Below are 24,989 nucleotides of genomic sequence, written 5' to 3'. Positions count from 1 at the left end.
GAAAATTGAGACATGACAAAGAATTCCCATAGACCCGCTCCCTGGCACTCAGTTCTGTTACTAACATCTTGCATCAGTATGGCACGTTTGTCATTGTTCAGTCACTCAGTCGTGTCTGACTCTGCGACCCCATGGACTGCAGCACGCCAGGTTCCCCTGTCCTTCACCATCTGCTGGAGCTTGCTCAAACTCATGTCCATTGAGTCGGTGATGCCATCCAGCCATCTCATCCTCTGGGGCCCCCTTCACCTCTTGTCCTCAATCTTTCCCAGCATCAGGAACCAATGTGTGCATGCCGACTCTGTGTCGTATCCGACTCTTTGAGACCCTAGGTCCACCAGGCTCCTCCGTCCGTGGGATTCTCCAGGCAGGAATGCTGGAGTGGGTTGCCATTTCCTTCTCCAGGGGATCTTCTCACCCAGGGGTCGAACTCAGGTTTCCTGCGTTTTAGGCAGATTTTTTACCATCTCAGCTACCAGGAATGCCCCCAGGGAACCAATACTGATACATAATCATTTTATGTGATTCTATAATGATAGACACATGACATTATGCATGTGTCAAAACCCACAGAACTGTACCAAGAGGGAACTTCAGTCCCTCCTGTGACTGTTCGTTTTGTCTCTCACAAGGAAGTCTTTGATTGCTGTGGGCTGGGCAAGGCAGGGATCGGTTCCATTTTCTTGATCACGAGCTATGCCACACCTCCCTGCTCTGTCCCTCTCCTCCAAGGGTCCCAGCGCCCCTGGGCCTAACCCCACAGATGGAGTTCACTGGACATGTTCCTCTAAAAAACTGAATTGGAAATTTCATTGGAATTGCATTGAACATACGGATGAGTTTGGGGAGAATTGGCATCTTTATCACATCTTCCCCTTTCTTTGTTTGATTGCTTTTTCACTGATTAGATCTTTTAATAGATTTTTCATAATTTTCTCCATACAGACTTTGCAGATTTTAGGTTATACTTATGTATAAATACATATAAATCTGTGTGTGTGTGTTTAGTCAGTCCCTCCATTGTGTGCGACACTTTGCAACCCCAGGATTGTGCCTGCCAGGCTCCTCTGTCCATGGAATTCTCCAGGCAAGAATGCTGGAAACCGTTCTCTTTTCCATGGGGTCTTCTTGACCCAGGCATTGAACCCGGGTCTCCTGCATTGAGGTGGAGTCTTTACTGTCCAAGCCACCAGGAAGCCCTATAACGTTAAGATACCTTTTTTTTTGTTTTAAAGCAATTTGTCCATTTCATCTAAATTTTCACTTTAGTAGCAATGGAGTTTTTCAGTGGTATTTTCTTATTGTTTTGAATCTCTGCTGGATTTGTAGTTACGCGCCCATATCCTTCTTTCTGAGTAATCTTTGTTAAATTTTCAGGAACCAGGTTTCTATGCCTGGTGGGCTTAGCTGTTAGTGAGCACAAGGTTTTGGGGTTTCTCGTCTTCCTCCTCCTTGCTCTGGGTGTCGTCTGTGTTCTTTCTCTGGTTCCTGGGCTTGGGTGGACCGCTCACTCCTTCTCAGCCCTCCTTCTGTGGAAAGTCGCCTGTGTCCTTGGAGTAGTGTGCTGTGCATCCACGCTCAGCATCTTTATTTACATTCCGTCACCGTGATCGTATCCACCCGTGCTGTGATGGCAGGAGAAGGCACTCACCTCCATGGTCTTCCTGCTGAGCACACAGCCCCCCATCCAGGCCACCCCCACCAAGGGATTTGACAGACCACCTGACCCATCCTCCTCAACTGCCAAGGCCGCCAGCAAGAAGGAGCATCCTGGGACCCGGGACAGCCGAGGAACCAAGGGGACGTGATGACTGAACATCACTTGAAGTCCTGGGTGGGGTCCTGGGATGGCAGGAGGGTGTTGGGGGAAAACAGAGGATCCTGAGCAAAGTACAGGCTTCAGTTAACGATGGCATGTCAATGCTGGTTCACTCGTCACTAATGCTGTGTCCCTGGGAGCTCAGCTGGTAAAGAATCCGCCTGTAATGCAGGCGACCCGGATCAATTCCTGGGCCGGGAAGATCCGCTGGAGGAGGGAAAGGCCACCACTCCAGTATTCTTGCCTGGAGAATCTCATGGACAGAGGAGCCTGGTGGGCTACAGTCCATGGGGTCCCAAGAGTCGGACACAACTTAGCGACTAAAGAGAGACACACACACACACATACATGTGCACAGATATACACGGGGACAAGACGTGGAGGACTCCGTAGTCACTGGTAACAGTGGGCAGCTTGGGGGACGTCTCTGGGTCAGCAGGGACTCCAGGTCCTGGCGGAAGGCCTGTGTGTGACCCTTCGCAGGGCGGTCTCCTCCCACCCTCTGCGCTGCTGTGAGCTGGTGCTGAGTCGGGGTTGGTGGGGGCAGGCAGCGCCCGCGTCATCCATCACGTGCTCTCGCCCCTTGGAGGGACCAGCGGGCTGGACTCAGTTATCGCACCCAGGCCATGCCCAGAAGCAGCTCTGTGCTGCGCCACATCCCTGGGGGACGTTCACCTGCAGGGGACTTGGGGCAAAGGTGTTTGGGTCCGAGGCTGGCTTCTTTGGCTGAGCATCACAGGGCGACGCGGCACACTGGCCTCTGCCTCTGTCCCTGCCTCGGGGGCCTTTGGCTCGATTACAAATGGGAGAATGTGAAGGAAGAATTTCCAGATGACCAACATGTCTTCCAGGGCTGACAAAGCAGAGCCGGGCGTGTCTCAGGTGTGTCAGAACTTTGGTCACCATGGAAGCCGCTGACAAGCCTGGAATCCCAGAGCTCTTGGAGACGAGGTGCTCTGGGTGGGGGGTTTCAGAGTCCTCCCCTCTCTGGGTTCCTGTAACAAGGAGACACTTGCGAGCAGGGACTGCACCCTCCCCACGTGGAGACCATCGCCAGGGACTCTGGGGCATGGGGAGGGAAACGCAGAATCTCACGGCTCTTGGCCTCAGCAAGATGCTTGTCAGCTGTCCTCCAGAAGGCGTGGAGCAGCCTGGCGCCCGGCCGGCATGCGCCCTCTCTCCCTGGAGGCCGCCCTCCAGTCACTCAGGCAGCCGGCTCTGCGCGGTCCGGGTGCGTCTGCCCGGGGGGAGACGCACCTTCCCTTCCCTGCTTTCCCGTCTCTCCCCGCAGCCCGGGCGGTTTCAGGTCCCAGGGTCATCTGCTCCCCGGAGGCCTTCGTTGGTCAGGCACAGAGAGGGTGCGCTGCAGGTTCGCGGCTTCGCTGCCGCTGCTGTTTCTGTTTCAGGCTCACTCCTCCCCCGCCTGCCTCTCCCGGCCTTTGGCTGGACCAGCCCCGTGTGTGCTCCATGTGGGGAGGGGCTCCAGGTTCTGCCGGCACTGGCTTTCGAGTCATGAGACCGGGACCGAACCCCAGCTCTGCTGTTTAGATAGCGGGTGCACGTCTAGTTTCTTGCAGCCTCGACTACCCTCCTCTGTAAGATGGGCATAATGAGACCCAGTTCACGTTTATCCTGAGGCTTCGGGGCGGGTGTGAGCATGAACGTGCACCTCGGTACAGTGTAGACAGTCTGTCCCCTGGATCGTTAATAACTCAGTCAGTTGCTGTGTCTCCATCACCTCCGCGGGCACGAACCTCAGGCCTGGGTCTGGAAGAAGGACTGCAAATCATGACTTCATTTTTGCAGGTGAAGGCTGGTTTTGAGTGAAAGTGTCCGGACACCTGTGCCCTGGGGTCTGGAGGAGGCCGTAGGGGGCCGCTGCTGTGCTGAGGCTGCCCTGGGCGCCTCCCCGCCTCGCACCTGCCCTGCCCTTCCCGTCTGGCGCCTGCAGTGACCCCGGACGACGGCCTTCTCTGGTTAAAGAGAAGGGGCGCTGCGTGTGCATCTACAGGCAGGGAAGCCGGCTTTGCAGAGAGGTCTAGAACTGTCTGAGGAGGCAGGCTGCAGCAAGCCCGGCATGTTATTGGGACACAAGGTCCTAGACATGTCACTGCACGGGAGTACTTTTTTTCTTTGCAGGTGAGATCGTCAGTATTTCTACAATGCTCCTGGTAGCAGAGGCACCTCTTTTCGGGGGACACCCCCTCTCTTCGGGAGCTCACTCAGAGATAACTGGGCCACACCGTTCCTGGCCCCCGGCCCTCTCTTGTGGGTCTGTTTCTTTCTTGCCATTTGAAGATGTGACTGTCTGAAGCCCGTGGCGAGCACACACCGTTTCTCAGGAACGCCGCAGCCTCCAGGTGGGCCCGGCAGGTGGGGAGCCAGGGTGCGGGTGGCCCCAGTCGTGGGGAGAAGAGTTGTCTGATGTATCTCCCAGCCCAGAGAACCTGGGCTCTTGGAGTCACCGCAGACCATCTGGGGCCGATGGCCTCTCTGTAGGAGAACTACCCGGCCTTCCATCCCCAGGCCGAGTGCTGGTGGGAGCAGGGGGCCCGGGGGCGGGGCCGGCTTTTAAGGTGCCCAGACAGGCCTGGGAGCGTGCAGAAGCACCCCAGAAACAGAGGTCTCTGCTTTGGACTGTTTCCTAAAATTTCATCAAGGATGTTGAGAAACTTGCCTTTGGGTGTGTGGCGGGTTCAAGGTGGGTCGCGGTTGTGGTGGAGATGTCAGCGTCTCTGCTAGGCCTGCCCACGCCGCAGAGGGAGTGGCCCTTGCCCCCACCCAAACCCTGGCCCCACCCTGCGCCCCCACCGCCCACCTCCCCTCCCAGCCTTGGTCCCACCCGTGTGAAGTAAGACAGGAAATGGGAGAGAAACGGCTGTGCCATACACTGGGGGAAGCGAGAGGAACCGAAATGCTGGCGCTCGGCCGTCAGCAGCCGCCCCTCGCCCCCGACCCCCCAGCCGCGCGGAGGAAGCCGCGTGTGGCGGCTTCTGTTCCTCCTCCGCAATCCTGCAGCCCGTGATGTGCCCAGCAAGGGGCTGCCCCCAGCTGCTTCCACGGGTCCGACGGCCGAGGAAGGAGACGGTCCCAGAACGCCTTCCGGGCCGGGTCTGGGTGTGTCCCAGGGCGTCCGCGGAGGCAGACGGAGAGCCCGGAGGCACCCGACTCCTGGACGTGTCCCCAGCGCCCGGGGGGTGCATCTGGGCGTTTGCGCAGGGGTTGGGGTCTTTGGGGGCGTTCTGTGAAAGAGGTCCAAGAGTGACGATGACGTCAGCCCCGGCCGGCTCTGTCCTCCCCAGGCCTGGCTGCTCAGCCCGCTCACCGGGCTGCATGCACGGAGCTGGCAGCTCCCACCTCCCCCGGCGCTCCCGACCAGCTTTGGGGGAAGCTCCCGGGGCCCTGGAGAAGGATGCGGCACCCCACTCCAGTGTTCCCGCCTGGAGAATCCCAGGGACAGAGGAGCCTGGCGGGCTGCGGTCCACCGGGGCGCACAGAGTCAAGCAGGAGTGAGCGACTGACACGCTCTGTCCTGTCCAGCTGGGGGTCCATGACGGCCCGTGCGAGGGCAGCGCAGGGGGGACCTACCGACCCCCAGGGCACCTGTCCCACCCGGTCCGGCAAGCGGAGCTGCGGTCTGACGGCCCTGCCAGGGAACGAGGCACGAAGGGGCGAGTAGACCCAGTCAGCAGCGCAGACGCCTGGCTCACAGGCATTTTGTACATCCTCCGCTCCCTGCCAGGCCCCTCTCCGTGCTGGGGATCAGGCCTCCCCGTCTCCGTGGGACCGGCTGCATCTGCCCAGGGGTCCCGGGCTGTGGCCTTGTTGCCAGCTGGTCTTCCCAGCATCATCGGGCTGAGTGTTTCCTGTGTCGGGTCCTTCCCTGGTTCTCCCCACCCCTGGAGGAGGGCACCCCCATGCCTGCGAGCAGTCCCCCAGCCCCATCCCCCCTCTCTGAGCCTCCTGCACCCCCTTCCCTGTCTGCCTGAAAGCAGCCTGCCCACCTGTCACCTGCTAGGCTCCGGCTCTCAGCTCCTCTGGGATGCCCCCACCGAGGCAAGACCCGGGGGCTGAGTCCTCCGTGCCCCTCACACAGCCCCTCGAGGGGGCACTTGGCACTGAGGGGAGTTTCTGGGGCCCCCTCTTTTCATCTCCCCAGGGGTGGTGGCTTAGTTGCCTAGTCGTGTCCGACTCCTTGTGACTCCACGGACTGTAACCCTCCAGGTTCCTCTGTCCATGAGATTTTCCAGGCAAGAATACTGGCTCGGGTTGCCATTTCCTCCTCCAGGGGATCTTCCTGACCCAGGGATTGAACCCTCATCTCCTGCCTCTCCTGCACGGCAGGCAGATTCTTTACCACTGAGCCTCCTGGAAGGCAGAGTCCTGGCTTCTCATCTTGCCTCCTCACCCTTCCCTCACCCTCCTCACCCCCCGGCGGGGGGAGGGGGGGTGGTGCTGGGAAGTCGGACCAGGGAGCTGGTGTAAGAGGGCCCAGTGCCCCCGGCCCGGGGTACCCTGCACTTGGGCACATGAGCACCAGGGCCGGCCCAGGCTTCTGGAGGCTGCCCCGTTGCACGCCTCCCTGCATCTGCCCTGCGATCCCCGCTCTGTGCTGTGTCCGGCCACACCATCACACTCTGAGCAGCTGAGTGCACGCGTCCACGTGCAAGTTCGACCCAGCAGCGCCTCCTGGAAAGGGGGACATTTCCCAGTGACTCAGCAGGCTCGCATCCGCCCCGTCTGTGTGTGCCCTGGGCCCGGACCATCGTGAATCACCCACTTGCCTCTTGATTTGCGTCAGTCAAACCACATGTGAAGAAAGCAGCAGCCAGGGAGGTTTTGCTCGGGGATGCTGGCCCAAGACGGCCCCAGGGCGGCCCCCCACCCCCCGCCAGCCCTTCCCCACCGCGGTGACCCAGGCACTCTCTGCTCTTCCCGGTCCCCTCCCCACCACCTCACAGCCACGGATGGAGTCACAGTTCTGGGAATGCTGACGGCCCAGGGAAAATCATGTCGGAACTTGGCTCTCTTTGAAAAGATCTCTCGTAAGAACAGCTTAATTCAAAAGGGCTGTCGCGTGTATGACTGGATCGCTGTGCTGTCCCCCGAAAGGAGCACAATGCTGTAAATCAGCTGTGCTCCAACAGAAAACAAAAATTTAAAAAAGGAGGGGCTGTGACCGTTCCCTGCCCATCTGCACCTGGCGGAGGGGACGGTCCCATTGGCTGCGGGAGGCAGGGCCCCACCGCCCTGGGAGTTGGCGGGACCACGGGCGACTGGAGCTCCCACCTTGCCACCCCAGGGTCGCTGAGCCTTGTCCAGCAGCCCTGGGCGGACGTTCTGCCCCCGTGCGTTGCCCGGCAGCTGTGCCCTCTGCCCACAAGGAAGCCCCCCAGCCAGGGGCTGGCTGTGCGAGAGCAGGCACTGCTGGTTTCCTGGTTTGGCTCAGTTAGTTCTGCCTGAAGCAGGCCCATGAGGTTCTCATTTTGACTGTAAAGGTTACTGGTATTGCTCTCGTCGTTGAGACTGTAGCTGACGTCCACGTTCCCGGCCGCTCCCAGCTCCAGCTGCGTCTGGGAGCACAGACCCTGCCCCGCTGCCTGGCATCACCACCAGCACATCCCGCTCTAACCTCAGAGGGTGGTGGGCCCAGGCGTGCCCAGCTTACCCGGTTCTGCCTGCTTCAGCCATGACCGGAAGCATGCTCCAGGGAAGGCAAAGAATGTGGGTGCCCCCGAAGGCTTGTCTTTGGAAGTTTCTCTCTGGACCAGCTTAGAGAGGGTGGCCGGTCCAGACCTGGAGCCCAGGTTTGCTTCTGAGCAGCCTCCAACAGTCCGTCAGCACCAGCCAGGAAGCGGCAGAGGAGCCGCCAACTCCAGGTCCAGTCCTTCAGGCGGGCATTCTTCTGTTTTTTATTATGTAAACTCTCCAGCGTCTACAAAGGTAGAACAGAACCCCGAGTGACCAGGTGGCCACCCCACGGCCTCCAGGCCCTCTCCAAGGCCAGTCCTGCCCATCTGTGGCTCCTCTGCCTGGCCCCGGCTGTCATACGTCTGTCCTCAGAGATCAGGACTCTTTGTGACCTGCAGTCACCATACCATTATCCCTGCTGAAACACTGATGCTTCAGATGAGATCAGATCAGTCGCTCAGTTGTGTCCAACTCTTTGCGACCCCATGAATCACAGCACGCCAGGCCTCCCTGTCCATCACCAACTCCCGGAGTTCACTCAGACTGACATCCATTGAGTCAGTGATGCCATCCAGCCATCTCATCCTCTGTCGTCCCCTTCTCCTCTTGACCCCAATCCCTCCCAGCATCAGAGTCTTTTCCAATGAGTCAACTCTTCACATGAGGTGGCCAAAGTACTGCAGTTTCAGCTGTAGCATCATTCCTTCCAAAGAAATCCCAGGGCTGATCTCCTTCAGAATGGACTGGTTGGATCTCCTTGCAGTCCAAGGGACTCTCAAGAGTCTTCTTCAACACCACAGTTCAAAAGCATCAATTCTTTGGCGCTCAGCCTTCTTCACAGTCCAACTCTCACATCCATACATGACCACAGGAAAAACCACAGCCTTGACTAGACGAACCTTTGCTGGCAAAGTAACGCCTCTGCTTTTGAACATGCTATCTAGGTTGGTCATAACTTTCCTACCAAGGAGTAAGCATCTTTTAATTTCATGGCTGCAGTCACCATCTGCAGTGATTTTGGAGCCCCCAAAAATAAAGTCTGACACTGTTTCCACTGTTTCCCCATCTATTTGCCATGAAGTGATGGGACTGGATGCCATGATCTTTGTTTTCTGAATGTTGAGCTTTAAGCCAACTTTTTCACTCTCCACTTTCACCTTCATCAAGAGGCTTTTTAGTTCCTCTTCACTTTCTGTCATAAGGGTGGCGTCATCTGCGTATCTGAGGTTCTTGATATTTCTCCCGGCAATCTTGATTCCAGCTTGTGTTTCTTCCAGTCCAGCATTTCTCATGATGTACTCTGCATATAAGTGAAATAAACAGGGTGACAATATACAGCCTTGACGTACTCCTTTTCCTATTTGGAACCAGTCTGTTGTTCCATCTCCAGTTCTAACTGTTGCTTCCCGACCTGCATACGAATTTCTCAAGAGGCAGATCAGGTGGTCTGGTATTCCCATCTCTTTCAGAATTTTCCATAGTTTATTGTGATCCACACAGTCAAAGGCTTTGGCATAGTCAATAAAGCAGAAATAGATGTTTTTCTGGAACTCGCTTGCTTTTTCCATGATCCAGTGGATGTTGGCAATTTGATCTGTGGTTCCTCTGCCTTTTCTAAAACCAGCTTGAACATCAGGAAGTTCACGGTTCACATATTGCTGAAGCCTGGCTTGGAGAATTTTGAGCATTACTTTACTAGCGTGTGAGATGAGTGCAATTGTGCGGTCGTTTGAGCATGCTTTGGCGTGGCCTTTCTTTGGGATTGGAATGAACACGGACCTTTTCCAGTCCTGTGGCCACTGCGGAGGTTTCCAAATGTGCTGGCATAGTGAGTGCAGCACTGTCACAGCATCATCTTTCAGGATTTGGAAGAGCTCCCCTGGAATTCCATCACCTCCACTAGCTTTGTTCGTAGTGATGCTTTCTAAGGCCCACTTGACTTCACATTCCAGGATGTCTGGCTCTAGGTCAGTGATCACACCATTGTGATTATCTGGGTCGTGAAGATCTTTTTTGTACAGTTCTTCTCTGTATTCTTGCCATCTCTTCTTAATATCTTCTGCTTCTGTTAGGTCCATACCATTTCTGTTCTTTATCAAGCCCATCTTTGCATGAAATGTTCCTTTGGTATCTCTGATTTTCTTGAGAGATCTCTAGTCTTTCCCATTCTGTAGTCACTTTTTAAAATCCTTATCTTAAAGGATTCCCCCCAACCAGGGTGTTTTTCAGATAAGTGTTAACTGGGGTCCACATGCGGTCTCTTTCCTTGCAGTGTGTTTGTTGAAGAAACTGACTGGTTGTCCTGGCCTGTCGGGTGACCCCAGGTGGGACCTCACTGCTCATACCCTGTGGTGCCCGCAGCGTGTCCCTGGCAGCTCAGGGCTCCCTTCTGGAGGCAGGAACACACCGGCTGCAGGCTCTATGATGGGCAGCGTGGAGCCCAGGGGTCAGCTTCTGCCCCCAGCACCCGTCTGGCCTCCTCACGTGGGGTCCGGGGCCTCTGGGTGAACCTTGACAAAGGGGAAGGGCTCCCAGCGCAGAAAGGCCGAGGGAGGCGCTTTGTGGCTTGTGACTAGCAGGGATGGACGGGCACCTTGACTCACTGGTGTTCGGCCTCAGCTTTGTTGAGCTGAGCTCACGGGGCTGGCAGTGTGTCCTCGGGCTCTGCAGCCATCAGTCTGGTCACGTTAGATCCTCTGCCTGTTGGACTCCCCCGCCACTTCCGCTCAACCCCCGGGCAGCCCCGGGCACCTCTAGCCAGGTGTCTGTGCTAGGCATTTCTTTCCATGGAGTAACAGTGAGCGGCCTTTCTGTGTCTGGCTTCCTGCATCAGCGCGTTTCAGGTCCCCACGCTGTAGCTTGCATCACTTCCCACCCCTTTCCCGTTGCTCCAGGAAGGGGGCATTCTTGTCCAGGTTTTTGTGGGGTATTTGTTCTCAGCTGTTGTGGGGATATGCCTAGGAGTGGAATTACTAGATCAGATGGTAACCTTGTTTACCTGTTGGGGGGACTGTCACACTGATCTCGACCACCTTCCGTTCCCGCCAGCATGTGTGAGGCCTCTGGTCTCTCCACATCGTCACCAGCAGTGGCCCTTGCCTCACTCTCTGACTGTAGGCTTCCTAGTGGGTGTTAGGTGGTGTCCCACACAACGGCGCCCACTCCAGCACTCTCGCCTGGAAAATCCCATGGGCGGAGGAGCCTGGTGGGCTGCAGTCCATGGGGTCGCTGGGAGTCGGACACGACTGAGCGACTTCACTTTCACTTTTCACTTGCATGCACTGGAGAAGGAAACGGCAACCCACTCCAGTGTTCTTGCCTGGAGAATCCCAGGGACAGGGCGCCTGGTGGGCTGCCGTCTATGGGGTCGCACAGAGTCGGACACGACTGAAGTGACTTAGCAGCAGCAGCAGCACTGTAATTTTGATTTGAGTTTCCCTGACGACTAATGATGCTGAGTGTTTCTTCATGAGCTTATTGGCCACTTGTATATCCTCTTTGAAGAAATGTCTGTTTCAATCTCCTGCCTTCTTTTTTTTTTTTTTTTTAAGTTGGGTTATTTGCCTTTTTGCTGTTGAGAAGTAAGAGTTCTTTGTATATTCTACATGCAACTCATTTGTCAGATAAATGATTTGCAAGCACTCTGTCCCTTTTCTGCGGGTTGCTTTTTCATATTCTGACTGGTGTCCTTAGAGGCACACAGGTTTTCAATTCTGATGAGGTCGTTTTCTTTTGTCACTGGTGTTTTTGGTGTCATATCAGAGCTGTTTGTTGAGTCGAATCTGATTGACGATGACGATATGGCCCCCTCTTAGGGCTCCTGACGGTCCGCTTGCTTGTGTTGAATGTAAACGCTAAAGGGCTTCTCTGGCTGTTACAAGAGACACTTTCTTCATTGCCTCGATGGCCTCTGCAGCCTTCCGACCACGATCCTCTTTTCCCACAGTTGGTTTTAATTGAATGTCCGTGGGAAAATGGCCAAGTGAATTGAGTCTCACAGAGAGAACCGAGTTTCCCTCTTGATTTCTTTCAGCCGTGTTTTTGGTCGTTACTGTGCAGTTTGTTGGAGTTTGCACCCTGTTGTGAATTTCCATTGAGAGTGATGTTTCTGGTCTTGCTGACTATCCTGGCGTTATAGAGGTCCCTTCTCTCCCCAGACAAAAACTCCAGAACATTCTGCAGGCCCTGGGTACCGTACAGAGGTCCCTTCCTCCGCTGGTAGTTTAACTGTGGGGCACACACCCATCGCAACTCCACACAGGGAGCCGGGCATCCTGGGGGAGGCTGGGAGCAGGGGCCCTGGCCCTCGGTCGCTCAATGTCACCAGGCTCGGCCACCCAGGCTCACATCTATGAAACAGGGCTGATAGCAGTCTCTGCCTGAAAGTCGGGAGGACTCACTGTTAGGGATGGAAGCTGTTGGCTTTGGGAACGCTCACCCCCAATTCAGTGGCACTTTCTGAACTGTTCTTCAGTCCCCTTAAGTGTTCTGGCCACTCAGAAAGTGACCACGTTGGACACTTAGCAGCTTGTGAAATGTGGGTGACTTCCAAGTCAGCTGCAGTTTCTCTGGCCCTCTGAAAGCAAAACACTAAGCATCAGTTTCTTCCTAGGATGAATTTTGCATCTTTCATCTCCTGCAGATAGTTTCATGAGCAAGTAAAGAGCTGTGTGTCTTCTAGGGTTAAGCTTTGCAAGAATTTTTTTGAGCAGTGTAACTAATTCAGGTGTGTTGTTGTTCAGTCACTAAGTCGTGTCCGACTCTGTGACCCCCATAGACCGCAGCACGCCAGGCTCCTCTGTCCTCCACTGTCTCCCGGAGTTTGCTCAAGTTCATGTTCGTTGAGTCAGTGATGCCATCCAACCATCTCATCTTCTACTGCCCTCTTCTCCTGCCTTCAGTCTTTACCAGCATCAGGGTCTTTTCCAATTTGGATCTAGTTAGTGTTAATCCTAAGATCAGTCCTGAATATTCATTGGAAGGACTGATGCTGAACCTGAAGCTCCAATACTTGGGCCACCTGATGTGAAGAGCTGACTCATTTGTAAAGACCCTGATGCTGGGAAAGATTGAAGGCAGGAGAAGGGGACAACAGAGGATGAGATGGTTGGATGGCATCACCGACTCAATGGACATGAGTTTGAGCAAACTCCAGGAGTTGGTGATGAACAGGGAAGCAAAGAAGGGTCCCTTTGCATTTTCTTTACGAAAAGCCAGACTGTCGTATGTGATTTACTCTGTATTTAGTCTTTGCAAGTCTACATAATGGGTCTGAACCATGAGCTGCCAGGCACCTCACAGGTAATACCCACATCCATGGTGATCTGTCAGCCAGCTGGCTAACTTCCTCGTATTAAGTGACTGTTTCAGTGATTTAAAAATGCAGGTCGTTCCCTGTTTGCATGCATAGCACATTAGAAAGATTTTGAGTGTATGCAGAATTTACTTGTTGGGGATGAGGAGCTTGGTCCAATTCCCAGGAGCTATCAAATCCCTAATTAAGGTGCACCTGTTTAGTTTCTGAGCCCCCGGCAACTTTGTACTTTCTCTCGATTCTCATTTGGAAGCCTTTTCCTCCTCTGCTTTGTCTCCGCGCTTTGCTGCAGCGTTTCCTGGTTCTCTTTTTTGCACTTGGTCAGCTCGCCCTTCCCTTTCCAGCGTGACACGCAGGGGCCACGGCCCAGTCCCCCGACCGGCTGAGCACGTCCCTCCCTGTCGCCACCGTGCTGCCGTCGGCATTCCCACAGGTCCTGACGTGGGCCAGGCAGCGAAGGTTGGCACAGGTGTCCCGGCGAGGCTTCACGACAGCTGACGGTCGGTGCCGCCGCTGGGCTGGGCTCCCTGGGCCGCCCCAGGGGTGTCCAGGCTCTGGGGGATGCTGGCTCTGGGGCCGCCCTGCACAGCGAGCTCTTCGGCTCAGAGTCATCTCTTGTGTTTTGTGTCAGCTCCTCATTTAAGGGGAGAGAGCAGGTTCGGGGAGCGGGCGCCGGGAGGCCTTGGCAGGTCCCGCTGAGCCGTGGCTGAGGCGGCGGGATGCGCCCCGGGCCTGTGGCCGCTGGCGTGTCCTCGCACGTGGCGTGGCCCGCACACCCTCGCCGTGACTGGGGCGGGTGCTCCCACCTGAGAGTCACCTTCCTGTGTCCAGCCTCTGTCCAGCTCAGCTTCTGAACACACGGGGGCTGGTTGGGCTGGAGAGGCGGGTGGGCCTGGGGCAGGCATCCCGGTGGCCGGGGCCTCGGGCGAGACTGAACCCTGCCTGAGCTGGCAGGAGGGTGACGTCCTGACCTCAGCGCCTGAGCGTACCAGGCCCGGGGACTCGGCACTATTTGCCGCTGCCACGCAGGGCCGGAAGGCCCCCCAGTCCCGGGGGGTCACTCGGAGGCTGCCCGGTGCTGCCGCCCCTGTTGGAGCCCGTCTGGTGGCCGGGGTGGGCGGCAAGGACATGTGGGTGCCTTTCATCCATTGGTGGGCTAAGTGCAGATATGCACATCGGGGTGCTTCTGAGCAACGCTGTCCACAGGAAGGACGAGGCTGCTCTAAGCTTGGCCGTGGGAGGAGCTGGCCCTCGGTCCCCCGGCCAGTGTCCTCCCCTTCCAGGCTGCAGGGTTCACGTCCAGCTGCCAGGGCGGTCCTGGGCCTTCCGCCCCTCGGCCCCAAAAGGGGCTCCCCGCTGGCCTCTCTGCTCAAAGCCTGACACTCGGTTCCTCCCAGAGCTGCTCATTTTCCCCAGTTTTTTCTGATCTGTGCTTGGCCGATGGGGATGAAAGAGCAAAGGGAAGTTCTGCCTCCTGCCCCGGGTGACGTGGTTCCTGGGAAATCCTGTTCCCTTTTCTGTCGCAGCCTCGAGAGGGTCCTCGCCTCCGACAGGAGACCGGACTGTCGGCTGGCCATGCTGTCCACCTGGGACCCCTGCTCTCCTGAGGCCTCCAGCTGCTTCTGTCTGCTGGGGGAGGGGCCGTCCCCCAGGCGGTTCGGACATGAGGCGTGTGTGTTTGTGGAACACTTGGTAAACGTCAGCACGATGAAGTATGTTGATTCCTCTTTGCGATAACTCAGACCCGAGGACAGAAATGTTTTCACTTTTCTGATGAATATCTTCATGCTTGACATACAAGCATGTTGACTCAGCATCTTTCCAGAATCACATTTAACCCGAGAAATTCTAAACCTCTTCCAATCTTCTCTCTGATCTCTTGGCTTGTCTGAGGCTCCTTGCCCGTCCCCGAGAGGCTCAAGCTTGCTGTGGGAGGTCAGCAGCCTGACCCGGCCACCTCCACCCGGCACCCATTTGTGCCTCAAATGGAGAGGGAACAAATGAAGTTAGGTAAAGTTAACAATGACAGTCAAATAGATCGTTCCTGATTACTTTGATAAACCTTTGATTTCATTTAGGCAGGAAAGAAAATGCTGATTTATGTATGCAGTTGAAGCATAGCTTGTAGTTTGGTGTACAGTTTTTTTAAATGTTTGATTATCTTTGTCTTTTTGGGAGAACACCTTTATTTGGTGAGATGGCATTTGAAAGACTATGCATTAGTAATATGAGGAGTTACTCTCTCAAAGTCCAGAAGCTGGAAACCATGAGCAGCAGACTTTGTGATGAAAAGTGACCAGCTGACCTAGCCCAGTCCCTGGTCCTCCGCACGGACAGTGCCCAGTGGCAGAGGCTCTGGGGAGGGAGGGGCTGCCATCCGCGTCCTCCCCAGGATCTCATCCCTGCAGCCCTGTGGCAACCACGTGGAGGCAGAGGGCTGCTGGTGCGCAGGCCCTTTCGTGTGGCAGCTCTCATGGTCCACTTGGACACTCACACCCTCCCTGCACTCTCCTGAGGAAGTGAGTGCTGCAGAGCTGTGGTTTGACATTTCCGGCTCGTGGTTAGTTTTGTGAGTGTACAAGTCTCTCTATAGCCGTCGGCGTGTGTGGAGCCCTTCCCGGGACGGTTAGAGATTGCAGCTGTGTCCACGGCGTCCCGAGGGGTCAGGTCGCCTCTGCTGATGGCCGTGCTCTGGAATCTGTGGCTGTGCTGGGCTGAGGTGTGGCCAGATGCCCCTGCTGGGGCCATGGGAACGTGATACCCAGCAGATACGATCAGCTTCCCTGGGAGGGTCCAGCTCCCAGCTGGAGGGGGTCTGGGCGCCTCCAGCAAGAGAGGGACACTTGTCCAGATGGGGGCAAAAACCCAGAAGCAGGTGCCTGTCCAGTCAGCGTTCTCTTGCCCCCTGGGGCTGTCCTTGGTCCCACCGCCACCGTGATGGCACCAGGGAGAGCTGAGCGGCCTGGCCGGCTTTGCGGGCTGGGGTCAAACACTGCGGTTTTTTGTTTTTAGAAAGCCTGTTTTTGAGTGTGAGCCCTTGGCTTCTTGGGAGGAGTGGTTTTCTTTTTGAAACCACACCCATTGTTGGTCTCAGAGTGATTTCCTGATAAGAAAGTCAGTTGTATTTGCTGAGAAATCACGTTTGGAAAGGAGGCAGTTCACAGTTCCTTTTATGAAGGAACCTTGTTAGAAGCTGTGATTTTTTTCCTTTCCTGAGAGGCGTGCTTGACCCTGGGGGTCAGCACACCTTGTGCAGAGGGCCTCTCGTCCCCTGGGGTCAGGGAGCTCTGTGTTGGTGCACAGGCTGACCTTGGGTGACCCCGGGCCGGGGGACCAGGGGGCCCAGGGCTCACTGCCAGCCCTCAGCTTCAGTGGGGACTCAGCCGCCAGGCCCCGAGCCCCCTCCTGCCTCAGTGGCCTGGGCCCTAGCATCCATGTTTGGCCCCTGGCCTGCCGTGTGGAGGGAGAGGCGTTTCCTGAACCTGGAATGTTCTGAGCCAGCTTCCAGCATATGGACCAAAGAGAAATGAACTGACATGAACAGCGTTGGGGGCTTCCTGATCAGTGTCACATCCAGGAAGGAAGGACAGGGCAGGTGTGGCCACCCCAGCTCTCCCCCTGCACCGAGGGTGACGGCAGACCCCAGGCCCCCAGGTGGGCACTGCCACCCTGGGTAGAAAAACGTGGCACAGCCTTCCTAGGAGACAGACCCTGCCTGGCCTGGAAACTACACCTCGTCTCTGGGGGGAAATAAGTGGGGACAGAGGTGCCTACAAAGAGACCCAAGGGTCCTCCTGAGAAATGGTGGTTTATTCTCGCCACCCTGTGGCCCTAGCGCCCACCTCCTCCTCTGCGGGGTTTGGAGTGGGCGTGTATTCTCGCCACCCTGTGGCCCCAGCGCCCACCTCCTCCTCTGTGGGGTTTGGAGTGGGCATGTACAACTGCGCGGTGAGAGGGTCCTTTGTGGGCTGCACTGGACGGAGAGCCTACATCACCCATAGGGCATGTTCTCGGTGAGTCACATGCGGTTGGCCATCGCACGGTGCAGCGGACACCATGTCTCTCTGGCCAGGACAGAGCATCCAGGCTGCTGAGTGACCTCCATGGAGTCCCACATTCTCACATCCCTTGTAAACACTGGAAAACCAACACAAGGAAACCCATTTCCTGCCCCCACGCTCTCTCAGAGCCCTCGCAAGTGAAAATCACGTTTGGAGATGCCTGTGCTTAAATTTAAAACCTACACCTGATGTATCCTTCAGCGACGCTCCAGAGTTTTGGCTGAATGGACAGAGGCAGCTGCACCGGGGTGTCCTGGTTTCTTCCCCGGAGTCCCAGGGAGCCGGCAGGAAGCTCAGCTGGGCAGACGGGAAAAGGGAGCCCTAGCTCCCCTTCCTAAAGGGGCTTCCCAGGTGGAAGCCACCTGCCAACGCGGGAGATGTGGGTTCGATCCCTGGGTCAGGAAGATTCCCTGGAGAAGGAAATGGCAACCCACTCCAGCATTCTTGCCTGGAAAATTCCATGGACAGAGGAGCCTGGCGGGCTACAGCCCATGGGGTCACAAAGAGCCAGACAACTGAGCACAGCACAGGAGGGACCTCAGGCCCCGCTGAGTTGACTCCCCTCCTCCGTGCCCCCACCGGCTTCCCCGTTTGGATCAGTGAGGCAAGCCTTTCTCCTTCCCGGGCTGTGCACTGCCACCTCGCCCTCACCCAGCCCTCCTCGGGGCCCTGGGCAGCATGAGGGATCCGGCGGCCTGGAGGTAGTGCCCGGCCGGGGGCCCGGTAACCAAGGCCAGGTCCCAGCTCCCCGGTCCCATCTCAGGGACAGAGCCCTTGCAGCGTTAGCCTCCCCCCTGCACGGGTGGTTGACGCCCTCTAAGCCCCGCTAGACGTGCTGACCCCGACGGCTCTCCTCTCCCGTGCCCGCCAAGAATGCGCCCTCAGCGGTTCCTTGTGAGCCGTGTGGGTGGGGCCTTCCCTCCCTGACTCCTGTCCCTGGCTCCCTGTCCTGCACAGTAGATCCACCGGCCTCACAGCACCACCTGGGGGTCGGGGCTGAGGGTCACCCTGCCCAGGGGAGCCTTTCCTGGAGAATAGAGGATTCCAGAGCATCTCGGGGTGGACATCTGGACCTCCACTGAGAGAGGGCCCCCCACCCACTGAGAGGGCCTCACACTCCTCCTCGCCCGAGACACCAGCCGATGGAACAGAGGCCGGCGCAGTGCTGCAAACAGGCTGTCCAGTTGCTTCAGGGTGTCAGAGCAGGCCCCGGACTCTTCCTCCTGCACGGGAGGACTGGGGGTGTCCTCACGCGGCCCCCGCATTATCAGCTGGGCCCCCTGCACCTCTGCTGCGTATGCTGAGCGCTGGGACCTCGGGACCTGGGCTCTCCAACTAGAAATGTATGCACCGTGGGTTGTGGTCAAAGGGTGTCCCAGGTGCTGTTTCAGGAAGATGGCGCTGGCGAGAGCGTTTTCAGGGGATTAGCAGGAGGGAAGGACTCAGGGGAGGCCTGGGGTGTGTGAGGGGAGGGGGCCGGAACCGCAGCAGTGACCAGGCTGCTCGGTCTCCCGTGCCCTTCAGCCTTGCTGCCTTGCTTCGCTCACAGAGGCGGTGCACGCCCTTTGTTAGTCGTTCCCCTGGCTGGTCGGTGCTCTTGCATTGGTGCCCATTAGTGACCTCTGCTTTCCGTGTGGTGCTGGTGTGTGCTCGCTTGGACTTCAGCCCTCCAGCCTTCCACATCCATAGCATTTTCCTGGCAAGCATGTTGGAGTGAAGTGCTGTTTCCTTCTGCAGGGAATCTTCCCACCCCAGGGAATGAACCCATGTCTCCCACCTCTCCCGCAGTGCAGGTGAGACTTCTTTCCCACCGAGCCACCGGGCCTTTGGTTGACCTTGCTGAATCCTAGTACTGCTGTGTCTGTCAATTCTTTGTCATTTTCTACATGCTGATTGCAAGCAGTGACACTTTTGTCTTTCTGTTCCATTTTTCATGTCTCTGTCTCTTTCCTGCCTCGGTGCGTTGGCCAGGAGCGCTGGTACTGCTTGAACAGTGGTCATTCTCCCTGGCTCCGGTCTCAGAGGAGAACTTCCAGTGTATCACTGTCGATACGATGTCGCTGTGGGTCTTGCTGGCTGGTTGGTTTTTGTAAGAGCCCATCGTCACATCGGTGTTGTAGCTGTCTGTTTCTGGTTTCATATGAAGTTAGTTTTTGTTAATTTCCTCATGAGTGTATGCAGAATTATCAGATGCTTCTTTTCTCTCTATTGAGATGATATAAATTTTATTTTGTTAATGTGGTTAATTTTACTGATTAAAAAAAAAAAATTAAGCCCACACCTTTCATTCCTGAACTGAATTCACATTGACCAAGATATAGTATCCTTTTTGTATGCTATTGGATTTGGTTTGCTAATAGTTTATGATTTTTGCTTTTGTCTTAGTGAAAAAGTTTAACACGTAAAATTTTTTCCCGCCAATTTTTCCTATCAGGGTAATGCTATCTCATGAAAAAAGGTCAAGAATTGTTTCCTTTATATTCTCTGAATGGCTTTGTGTCAGATTGGAAGTTTTCTTAACTGAAAGCTTGATAGAACTTTCAGGTGGAGTCATCTATGTCTGGAGTTTTCTTTCTGGGGAAGTTTTAAATTACAGATTTTATTTCTTTCAAAGTAACTGGACTATTGAGGTCTTCTATTTCTTCTGATACCAGTTTTGGTAAGTTGTGGTTTTCAGGCAGCTTTCAGATTTTATCAGTATTTGCGTGGAGATTGTTTTAAGGTCCTCCTGGTTAACCTTTTTCATATCCGTAGGAGCTATACTAGAGTTCCTTCACTGTGACACGGCTGTTCTTTGGGGCCACTTAACTCTTTGTTTTGAGGTGCTGTCCTGCACGTTATAGGATATTTAGCAGCACGTCTGGAATCTCCCCCAGCTTTCCAGGTGGCTCAGTGGGAAAGAAGCCGCCTGCCCATGCAGGAGACTCGGGGTCAGTCCTGGGGTCAGGAAGACCCCCTGGAGAAGGAAACGGCAACCCACTCAGCATTCTTGCCTGGGAAGTCCCATGGACAGAGGAGCCTGGCGGGCTCCACTCCATGGGGTCTTAAAAGAGTCAGACACGACTTAGTGACTAAACACCAACGGCAACCACTGGCGTCTCCCAGGTGGATGTCAGTGAGGCCCCGGTCCCAGCTGTGGCAGCCACAATCCTTTCATTGGTCTTACCAGAGCTTCTTCTATTCTATTAGTCTTTTTACAGAACCCATTTTTTTTTGTTTAGTTGATCCCAAGTTATTTGTATCTCTTTTCTGTTTCATTAATGTTTACTCTTTATAATTTCCTTTCACTTTTCCTGAGTTCAACTTCCTGTTCTTTCATAAACCCTTGAGCTGACTCATTTGAAAAGACCCTGATGCTGGGAGGGACTGAGGGCAGGAGGAGAAGGGGGCAACAGAGGATGAGATGGCTGGATGGCATCAACAACTCGATGGACGTGAGTTTGAGTGAACTCCGGGAGGTGGTGATGGACAGGGAGGCCTGGCGTGCTGCAGTTCATGGGGTCGCAAAGAATCGGACACGACTGAGCGACTGAACTGAACTGAACTGGATGGACCCTAACACAGGCATTTTAAGGCTGATTTCTTCTCTCCACAGCTTCAGCTTTTTTCTGGTTGTCATTTAGGTTGCGTGCTAAGTCGCTTCAGTCGTATCCAACTCTTTGCGACGCTATGGACTGTAGCCCGCCAGGCTCCTCTGTCTTTGGGACTCCAGGAAGGAATGCTGGAGTGGCCTGAGACTAGGCTGAGACTCAAATGACCTGTTTCATCTTAAGTTGCACCTTGTGTTTTTTTGAGAAGTCAGGTTTATCCATCCTTCAAATATCCTTCAAATATTGACATTCTGAGTGTATTTTGTCCAAACCAAATTTCATCCTATATGAATCCGATGGAAGAATGAGTAGCAGAAGATGTTTAGCAGTTTATCTGGGGAAATTAGTCGATTTGAAATGTAATTAATAACAAAATTGACCATTAAAGGGATTGTTAGAAGGTTTAGAGTTATCTGTACAAAAAGACATTCAGGAGTTTTAATGGCAAGCTTATATGAAAGCAGATGTTCATTTTGAGAGGCCTCTGAAAATACCAAGACTTTCCCCCTTTCCTCTCCAGCCCACTCCATGGAGATTTCCGTCTAATGTGTCTGATTGGTAATATGTCTGCATTCTATACAAATGGAATGGTAAAATTAGTATTATTAATGTTTTGAGATCCCACTGTTTGCAAGAACTCTTGATTGGGTAGAGATCTGGAGGTTGTATTTGAAATCTGAAGGATCTCAGGCCAGTTTTTTCATATTATCTGTTTCCTCATTTAGAGCAGGATTTATTTCATCCACACACCCATCCACCCATCCATCCAGCCAGCCTCAACCAGTACTGAACTGATCATTGATTTAAGGTCATGGATTTAAAAAGAAACACCGTCAAGATTTCGTCCCTGTTAGGAGCTCTCGATTTTGTGGCAGAGACAGCAGAGGGATCCAGTGAACTTAGGATGCCAGGGTTGGCAAGGAGCCTCCCACATCGGCACCCTCATCGCAAGCAGAGGATGCAATGGGGTGAGGGCAGAGCTTTTGAGGGGAGCAGCCTTGCTCCTGCGTTGGGTGCTCTGATAGCAGCCTCATGCCACCCAGTGTCTCCTTTCCAACATGTGTTTCTCTTCTGAGTGTATTTTCCCAACAAAGGAATTTATAAAAGGCAATCCTAATTTTTTCCTTAGTCAGAACCATTAAAAAAGAAAATCCCACACAGAAAGCCCAACTGCTTCAGAAGCAAGTTCTGGAATTCAGTCTTGGATATGTTTCTCTCTTGCCTAAAAGCGAAGAAGCCTGCGCAAGAGCCGCAGGAACCGTACCACACTCGCTGGCTTCCTGCTCTCTTCCCTGCCCTTCCTTTTGTGACGCTGGCTCTCTGGAAATCTGCTTCAAGCTCTAAAAAGCAGCTGGAACACACTTGAGTTGCTCAGCACAAACTACAAAGCGGTGGCATTGACTGTGCAAAACAGATGCTGTTTGCATTCAAATAAAAGACAAACATAATATTTGCATTAATAGAGAGCATTTGCAAAAGTCTTTGCATAAAGTGGTTTATCCTTTTCCAAGAGCTGGTTACTTTGTACTAATTTCCGAATGTAGCAGAGGATAAGCAATCTTTTGTTGATTATGTCTCGTAAAGAGTTGCTTTTGCACAAGTGTAGCTGATTTCAGAGAAGGGCTCTCCAATATGCAAATACAGTGTCAAGTGGAACTCCGTATTGATTGCTGTCAGTCATGTTCTTGTAGCTTTTTGTGTTTAAAAGTTGGATTGATGAGCTATTACTGTGTTCTCAGTGCTACCAGACTCTGCTTCTGCACAGAGTTTTGTAAAGAGCTACTCAGGCTGGGCCATGTCTCACTGGTTGCCTCCTCTTTGTCAGGAGAAGAAGCCAGACCGTGTGTGGAGCACTCTGGGACCCAGCCAGTGCCGTTCCAGAGGTAGCTATAGTTAATTCTTATTTCATTAACAAGGGCTAGATGAGTAAAGATACAGAAATCAGAGCAAAGTACAGATGATGGTCCGTCAGAGAGAAGGAGAGCCCAGAAATGCATATTTTTAAGTCCTGCACACCAGCTTGCTAAGTTGCTTCAGTCGTGTCTGACTTTTTGTGACCTCTGTGGACAGTAGCCTGCCATGCTCCTCTGTCAGTGGGATTTCCCAGGCAAAAATACTGGAGTGGATTCTCCTCCAGGAGTGGATGCTCCTTGGATTGCCATTTCCTTCTCCAGGAGATCTTCCTGACCCAGGGATTGAACCTGTGTCTCCTGCATTGGCAGGTGGGTTTTTTTTAAACCACTGAACCACCAAGGAATTATTCAAAAATGAGCTAAAATTTGGTCATTAGTTTCCTACCTTAACAGAGTGAAGAGGGGAAACCTGTTTATGTTGAGGATTTTCATCGTTTTTAAGAGGAAAGCAACTAGGTATTTTAGGCAGTGGTTTTGACACACACACACAGCTGCACTGAAGCAAAGGTTGAGGAAACAGAAGGACGTGTAAGGAAAGCCATCTTGGTAGCTCTGTGACCCTTCGTGTGAGCTCAGTGGCCAGTCCTTATCTGTACACACTTACATGCTTAGTGGTCCATTTCCTTACCCTTGCTCCTAGCAGCATGCTCTTCCACGCTGGAAGTGACTTTCTGAAATAAACCATCAGTGGTCATTTCAACAGGAGTTTGTTTGGGGTAGACTTTCTCAGTTTCTGCTTGTCAGAAAAATGTCCTTTTCTTTGTCGTGAATGATAGTTTGGCGGGGTATAGAACTGCAGGTGACTTGTATTTCACTCAGCTGTTTTAAGGCATGTTATTGCCTCTTGGATCTTTTGGTTGAAATGTTAGCTCTGAGTCCGGTGTTGTTTCTTCTTAGGTAATCTGAGAATTGTATAGAATTCTTTGGATGACTTAAACCTAACCAGGCTCAGAAGCCCAGAGGCTCCTGATTTTGTGTCTTAGTCAATTTGTCGTCCATTCTATGTCTTGTTCACCTCTGTGCGTCGAGTGCTCGTGGTAGCCGTGTTTCCCAAAGCGTGAATCGGATTTTGCTACAGGTGCACCTGTTAATTCAGATCATCAAGCAAGCAGCCCAGATTTGACCACTGTTATTTCCCAGTTCCTCTTTCCTGCAGTTGCATTAAAAGGTTTGCCAGTCTTTCTAATTGTTTGCGGTTGCTTTAATGCTCCATCAGTCATAACTGAGTACCCACCTAATGGTGCTCATTTTCATTTCATTACAGATTGCCCTCATGCCTAAGCAGTCAGACATAATCTGTCTGTATAGGTATAAGAACCAAAGGAATTGGTTATAGATTAAGAAAGGCTCCTTTTTTTTGGTTTTGGTTTGGTGAAATTTCTGCAGATTTCCTTTGTCTCATGATTCTATTAGTTGTTGGTAAATTAACACAGTGGAGGGCTACATACATGATTTCACATCTGTGTTGAATTTTGAGGGATAGGAAATGACTCTGTTCCAATGATTATAATATTTTATGAGAAGATGAAGATATGTCATCAGTTCAGTGCAATCCATCAAGGAGGTAAACTTTGGGGATAGAAATATGCCCCAGGCTCTTGCTTTGCTCTTCCCACTTTGGGCGCCCAGGATGCTTGCTGGGCAGTGAGAGGTTCAGGCAGCTTAGCCAGGTGGAGCCTCTGGCCACCCAGGCCAGGGGGCTGTTCATCCTGAAACTGAAATAGGTGGGCAGGGAGCAGGGCACAATATTTAAAACAATATCCATATCCATACGGCATGACAAAAGCTGGTTAGAGCCACGTAGGTCCAAGATGGTGGAAGATTTGACTTCCTGTCGACCTTTTCCAACAAAGGTCCGTCTAGTCAAGGCTGTGGTTTTTCCAGTGGTCATGTATGGATGTGAGAGTTGGACTGTGAAGAAGGCTGAGCGCTGAAGAATTGATGCTTTTGAACTGTGGTGTTGGAGAAGACTCTTGAGGGTCCCTTGGACTGCAAGGAGATCCAACCAGTCCATTCTGAAGGAGATCAGCCCTGGGATTTCTTTGGAAGGAATGATGCTAAAGCTGAAACTGCAGTACTTTGGCCACCTCATGGGAAGAGTTGACTCATTGGAAAAGACTCTGATGCTGGGAGGGATTGGGGGCAAGAGGAGAAGAGGACGACAGAGGATGAGATGGCTGGATGGCATCACTGACTCTATGGACGTGAGTCTGGGTGAACTCCGGGAGTTGGTGATGGACAGGGAGACCTGGCATGCTGCGATTCATGGGGTCACAAAGAGTCGGACACAACTGAGCGACTGAACTGAACTGAACTGAACTGAGACCTTGAGCATCATTGTATGCTCATTATGATACATCAGTTCAGTTCAGTTCAGCCATTCAGTCGTGTCCGACTCTTTGCAACCCCATGAATCAAAGCATGCCAGGCCTCCCTGTCCATCACCAACTCCTGGAGTTCACCCAAACTTACATCAACATATGCTAAATAATGCACAAACGTAAGCAACATGACCATGTAAGGCCAAAAAGTGGGTGGTGACCCAGTTGCTGGAAATCCCCACCTCTTTTCCCAAAATAGTTTGAATAACCCTTCCACTCA

General features: G+C 53.6%; 1 protein-coding gene across 8 annotated transcripts in view; it reads left to right on the top strand.

Annotated features, from left to right (window-relative positions):
* HDAC4 (histone deacetylase 4) overlaps positions 1 to 24,989 on the top strand; it is a 296,118-nt gene that overhangs the window by 108,294 nt on the left and 162,835 nt on the right. The window contains exon 1 of one of the 8 annotated variants that reach the window (XM_044945380.2): positions 3,959 to 4,179. The exons of the other annotated variants lie outside the window; for them this stretch is intronic. The gene's annotated coding sequence lies outside the window, so the exon portion shown is untranslated. Of the gene's footprint in view, positions 1 to 3,958; positions 4,180 to 24,989 lie in introns of those variants that run through there. 8 annotated transcript variants of the gene reach the window in all.

Source organism: Bubalus bubalis, chromosome 6 (genome assembly GCF_019923935.1).
Source record: "Bubalus bubalis isolate 160015118507 breed Murrah chromosome 6, NDDB_SH_1, whole genome shotgun sequence".
Lineage (NCBI taxonomy): Eukaryota > Metazoa > Chordata > Mammalia > Artiodactyla > Bovidae > Bubalus > Bubalus bubalis.
Note: the sequence above shows the minus strand (reverse complement) of the source record. Positions and strands in the feature narration are given on the sequence as shown.